The following is a 6,214-nucleotide window of genomic DNA, read 5'->3' as shown; positions in this document are numbered from 1 at the left end:
TGTTGTGCTGGAATAATTCATTGGCAAAGTGGGGCCCATTGTCTGATCGTAGGACCTTGCAGACCCCCACCTCGGGAACACTTCTCTAACTAGGAACTTTGCTGCTTAGTGCATCAGCATGGGAGCCCGGGCCTGCCTCTATCCACCTTGAGAAGGGGCATACCACCACAATCATGTAGCGGTAGCCTTGGCATACATTTATCATATCGACATAGTCGATATGGAGGTGTAGGAAAAGGCCTTCAGGTCGGGGTATTACTCTCTTAATTACCTTAAGTGTGTGTCCAGCAGTAAACTGCTGGCAGGTGGGCAATTAGTGATAAAGTTTGACACATGGGCATTTAATTCAGGGCAGAACCATGATTCCTTAATGCGTGCTGCAATGACATCTTTCCCGGTGTGTGCAGGAAGGTGTAATTGTGTTAATGTTATTTTTAATAGTGCAAGGGGCATAACTACTTTACCCATGTTGTTTTGTCTCCACAGGGCATCTGTAGGGGACATTGAGCACCCTCTTTTTACCCAGAGTTCCTTTTCGGTCATTGGGGCTGCTGCCTGCAGCTCCACTACCTGGGTCTGTGGTAGATGGCTAAACACTTCTTTCATTAGCATCTGTCTTGCCCCTCCCCTCTCTTTTAGTTTTTCTTGGAGGTCCCATAATTCCCCAAAATATGAGACATGCTTTACATAAAAATCTGCGGCTTCGTTTCCTTTTGGAATTGGGTCTTCTCCATTAGTATCTGCTTGGCACTTTACTAATGCGAGTTCAGTTGGGTATGTTACAACCTCTTTTAGTTCCCCTAGGAGGAGAGCGTGCTGTACTGGTGTGCCATCTGCCCGTCTAAAACCTCTTCTCAACCATCTTGCTAAGCCAGAATGTACCGTTGATGTGACGTAAGCACTATCTGAATAGACAGCTACTCTTTTTCCTTCACTTTCCCTGAGGGCTAGTATTGGTGCCACTAGTTCTCTGCTTGGGCCGAATATTGGGGAAGCAGTTTGACACACTTTATTGCTTCCCCTGTCCAATCCACTCATAGTCTTACCACTGCTGCCTCTGTTCTCCTAACCCCATCCCCTTGGTCAATTGTTGATGATCCGTCAATGTACAGTACTTCTCCCCCCTCAAGTGGATCTTCCTCTACCTTGCGTGTTTCCGAATAGTATTCGATTGCTTTAGTACAATCGTGGACATATTACCCTTCCTGAACTTCTTCTGCCAGGAATTGTGTGCTGGGTTGACATTTGTGCACCTCACTATTTTTAGCTCTGGTCGTGAAAGGATGATTTCATACCCTGTTGCTCTTTGTGTAGTCAGTGTACTTTTTGGCTTGTGCAGCATCACGAAAAAGGCATGCTCCACATAAAGCGTTTTTGGAACATCCCATTGTTATTGATGTTTTTTTTTAGAGCGAAAGCTGCAGCAGCCAAGTGTTGTTCGCACGGGAAGTGCCCTGTCATTACTGGGTCTAATTGGCCGCTGTAATATGCAATTGGTTTTTTTAGTGGTTTTTTTGTAAGTACTGCTTTCATTACCACCCCGTCAGAGTGTGAAAATATAAAAAAACTCCTTCTTATAATCGGGGGTACCCAGTACTGGTGCTGCTGCTGATATTGCTTCTTTTAATTCTTTGAATGCCTCTGTCATTTCCTGTGTCCACCCCAGTTTCTTCTCGCCCCTTTGGGCTTGCTTGAGGGCTGTGAGCAGTGGTCCTGTGTATGTGCTGTAATCAAACACCCATGCCCTACAATAGTTGCAAAGGCAGAGGAACTGTTGTAATTCTCGCACTGTCTGGGGTTGTGGCGTGTTTAGTATAGTCTGTGCCCTCTGTTGTGCTATGTGCCTGCCCTTCTGAGATATCATTTGGCCTATCTATAGAACCTCCTCCTGGCAATATTGCAGTTTTGCCTTGTCTACACCTTGTATCCTTTTTCTGCTAATGCAGTGAGCATTTTAACCAAGTCTTTCCTGCACTCATCTTCTGTTGTACTGCAGATGAGGATGTCATCCACATATTGTAAGATCGTACTTTCTGTTTCGATGTTCCCTAGATCCATCTGGATCACCCTGTTGAAAATTGATGGCGACTCGCAGTATCCTTGGGGCAGTCTTGTGTGCTTCCATTTTGTATTGCGATACATGAAGCTCATTAAGTCTTGGGAATCTGGGTGTAGAGGTATTGAGAAAAAGACGTTTTTGAGGTCAATCGCAGTGAACCGTGTAGCCTCTGCTGGAATGCCGCAAAGTATTGTAGCTGGGTTCGCTGCTAGTGGGTATTCTGCTTCCACAATGTGTTTTAGGGGGTCTCAAATCTTGTATAAAACGCCCTGAGCCCCCGTTGCAGACGGGGTACACAGCAGTATTGCAAGGTGATTCTGATGGGACCAGGATGCCTCTCTTGATGAGGGCACTTATTGTCTCAAAATAATCTCATCTCCTTCCTTCGACAGTGGGCATTGTATAACTCTGGGCAGAATTGCTCCTTTCTTCAGTTTTATTTTTACTCCCCCTATGCTTTTGAAGCACCCCACATCGTAGGGGCTTGTTGTCCGTAATGAAGCTAGTACTTTTGTAAGTCCTCCTCGCAGAAGGGGGTGGTGCTGGGAGGGGTGCTTCTAGTGCCATTGCCATTTTCTGGACGACCTCTCTGTGTGTTAGCCGTATCCAAACATATACACTCATTCCTAGCATCATCTCACTTGTTCCCTTTTCTTGCAAGAAAAGTTCTTCATCAGACACTTGAGCCAATCTACACCTTCTGCTAGTGCTATTACTGCCCTCCATGCCTTCCCTTCATCGATTAGGGTGTGTACTGCAACCCAATCTTCCTGTGCCACTATCCCTTCAATGTCTATTGACACAAACATACCTTTCTCATCTGTGGGCGTTTCTGGTCTGAAAAGGTACTCACCTGGTCTTCTCCATACCTTCCCTGCTATTCCTGGTAGCCAGGCCAGTGCCATGTCCGTCCCGTACTGGAACACTTCGGGGTCTACTGGCTCTCCCCTCTGCACGCTTTTACCACAATATGCCTGCAGTATTTGCCTCGCTGTGAGCATGTGTATGCCTTTTGTGGAGCATACTATACCCTTGTCCGTGAAAGAGATTGTCATGTTCAGTCTACTCATTATGTCACGTCCCAAAATATTTACGGGCGCATGCTTAGAGTATATTTATGGTAGTGATGGGTCATGATCCCCAATAGATAGGGAGATGTTATCACTAAAAGGAACCACTTCTCGAGCCCCAGAAAATCCTTGAGTGTTCATGGCATCGCCTGACAAGGTGTATTTCCCCTCTCGTACGCATGACCTTGTGGCCCCCGTATAAACCAGAAAGGAGAACGTCTTGTCACCTATCGCCACCTTTATGCGAGGTTCCTCCGCAGGGTTAGGTGTTACTGATAGGATGGGACACAGTAAGGTAGTCTGTGGGCTGCCCTATTGCGGGTACAGGGATTGTCCGTTGCCAGTGTAAGGGTTGTGCCCCATTATTGTCACCCCTCCCATTCTTGTCACTGGTGCTGCCGCTGTCGTGTCCACTGGCTGTTGTACGTCATCCTGTAATTGTGTCAGTTGTTGTACTGTCTGTACGTGTTGTTGTTGTGTTTGCTGTTGTGGTTGCAATGTTCCTGGTACTCTTTGTGTTTCCGCCGGTAGTTGGAGCATGCCTTGCTGTTGCCCTGTGGGCGGTTGTCCTGCCTGTTGATAATATCCACTCTGACCCCCTTGGTTACTTTGTTGTCCTTGCTCTCCCCACCCCTGTTGTGCTGCTCAGTACCTACACGTGCGGGAGATATGACCTTCTAGTCTGCACGTCCAACATTGGGGCGGTTCTCGTGCCTGCCATGGAAATCCTCCTCCTCCCTCCCCTTGGCCTTGCCATCCCTGCTGTGTATAACCCCGGCACCTGCCTCCTGGATAGTGTGCTTGAGGCCTGAATCCTCGTCCCCTAGTGCCCCCTCCCCTTGCTCTAAATGTTTGTTAGTACCCACCCATGCCCATGTATTCCCCCCCATTTGTTGGTGGTACTGCTGGGCTGTGTTGTATTATGGCAGCTGCTGATGCAGTTGTTATTGGGGTTGGGACACTGCCACCTGGGTTGGTGGTACAGGGCTTGTTATTGGTGCTCCCTTTAGGGCGTATTTTGACAATTTCTTTTGCAGTAATTTGGCCTTGTCTGCTTTTCTATCCACCGCCTTCTGTTTCATCTTTTCCTGCCATAACCTACAATAGTGCACTATTTCTGACCATGCTTTAGCCTCCATTCCCACTACTTTCTTCGGTTGTCTTTGTACAGGTTCTGGCAACACTTGTATTAATATGTGGTAGAAGATGGCTTTCGAGTTTCGAGGCGCCAAAGCTCTTGTATCTCTTCAATGTAGTTAACGGGCATCTTGCGTGACGTAATTGCTCCGGTGTCCAGCCAAAGGATCGAAAACAAAAGGATTGAATGCCTTTTGTTCGACACCAAAATGACCGAAAAAAAAGGGTTGAATGTTTTTTTATTTATTTATTTATATATTTTTTAAGTTTGGTATGCATAAAAAAATGTTAAAAAGAAAATAGGGGGTTGGGGGAAAACCCCCCCCATATAAAAAAAATAAAAATAAATAAATTTGACCCTTTTTTCAGTCCTTTTGGTTTCGGAAAAAAAGGGCATTCAATCCCTTTTTTTCGATCCTTTCACCTACAACCAATTGCCCCTATATGTCTGAAGTATCAGGGTATTGTGTCCTTAGTGCTTGCTATACCGCACGCCTGCAATTCTCAAATGGGGACCCATCATGCATTTTGTTTTGTGTTGTTACACCTGGGAACCCCGCCCTCTTCCAGATGTCATCTGCTGCGTCACCCAGTATTGATACTAGCAGCCGCTTCACATCCCCCCACTGCCAGCCTGTGCCCCGCTGTCTGTTTTTCCATTTCATATATCCGCTTCCCGGCCCCTCCACTGAGAGATGGCAACCTGTTCTTAAAGTTTTCCCTGTCTGTGTGTTTCCAGGGTGTATACTGTGGCCTTGATCCCCCCTCTCTAATAGTGGCATTTGCGAATATTCAGCCCTTTCTTCCAGTGATCGTCTATACTGTCGTATCTGGATAGGTCCTCTCTCATCTTCCATGTCTGCTCCGATGTCTGTGATGTCTATATTGTGTGATCAGCGTCGGCCATCCTGTGTGCCTGCCCCGCTGACATGTGTGTCCCCGGTAGTGTGTTACCGCTGCCCCATCCTTTCTGCACTCGGGGAGGTCTCAGAGCCTATTTGTGTAGGGTGTGTGTGGTGCTACTGCTGTTGCCGTGTCCCCAGTAATTTTGCTAGTATGCAGCCCTCCATTCTTTTCATCTTGAGTCCTACATTCCCATGACATCCCTGTGCCTGTCCGTGTAATGTAAAGCTTACTTAGCCCTTCTTTTCCTACACCATTGCTATCTTCGCTCGCTACAGAATCCGTCTGAAAATGTCAACTTATGCGTTAGTGGGTAACGCACTGTTACGCTTTCGAGATCAATGTTTGTAAAATGTGCTGCATTCACATCTCCTCTTCCTGTCGCGCTCTGTTGTACGAACTGATGCATCCTGGCCATTCCCATGCTACTCACTGTGTGTCCCATCGGTAGCCGTCGGGGCTGTTGCTCCTCCCTTTCTGCGTCATCCGCTCTTGTTCGATCTATTTCTTCCATTATTTCTTCGCTTACCTTCCGTAGCGCTTCTTCGTCTTAGTTTCCCTGGTCCCGCGCTTTCCCTGTCAGTGCTAACCTTAATTTCTTTAGCCTGCTTTCCACATACCTATGGGTGCTTTCTAACAATATATTTCGTCTCCAAAATGCCATCTCTCGTTCAGCTTCAACCCTTTCCTTTTCTTGTGTTCTACGCCCTTTCGCTTCCGTACTCACCCTGCTTGTCCCTCCCGCTGTTATCCTCCCCGTCCTCTCTCTCCGCTCCTTCTCCATCAATTCCTCATTCCCTACTTTTGCGCTCTGCCTTCTGCTGCCTTTCTAGTTCTAGCTGTGACTCCCGTTCCTGTTCCTTTTGTTCTAGTTGCCTCACTAACGCGTTCCTCTTCTCCTTCAGTTCCACAATCCTTGCTTCTAGCTTTGCCTCCTCCTCCTCCTCCAGTAGCTGTTCCTCTTTCGTGTCGTTCATTTGCTGGCCTCTACACCATTTCCCCAACTCCTCTATTGCCTTTGTTGCTCCTTCTGTTTCTCCCGTTG

This window comes from Ambystoma mexicanum, chromosome 5q (genome assembly GCF_040938575.1).
Source record: "Ambystoma mexicanum isolate Mex_15411 chromosome 5q, UKY_AmexF1_1, whole genome shotgun sequence".
In the NCBI taxonomy this organism is placed as follows: Eukaryota; Metazoa; Chordata; class Amphibia; order Caudata; family Ambystomatidae; genus Ambystoma; species Ambystoma mexicanum.
The sequence above is the reverse complement of the archived record's forward strand: the minus strand, read 5'-3'. Positions refer to the sequence as shown.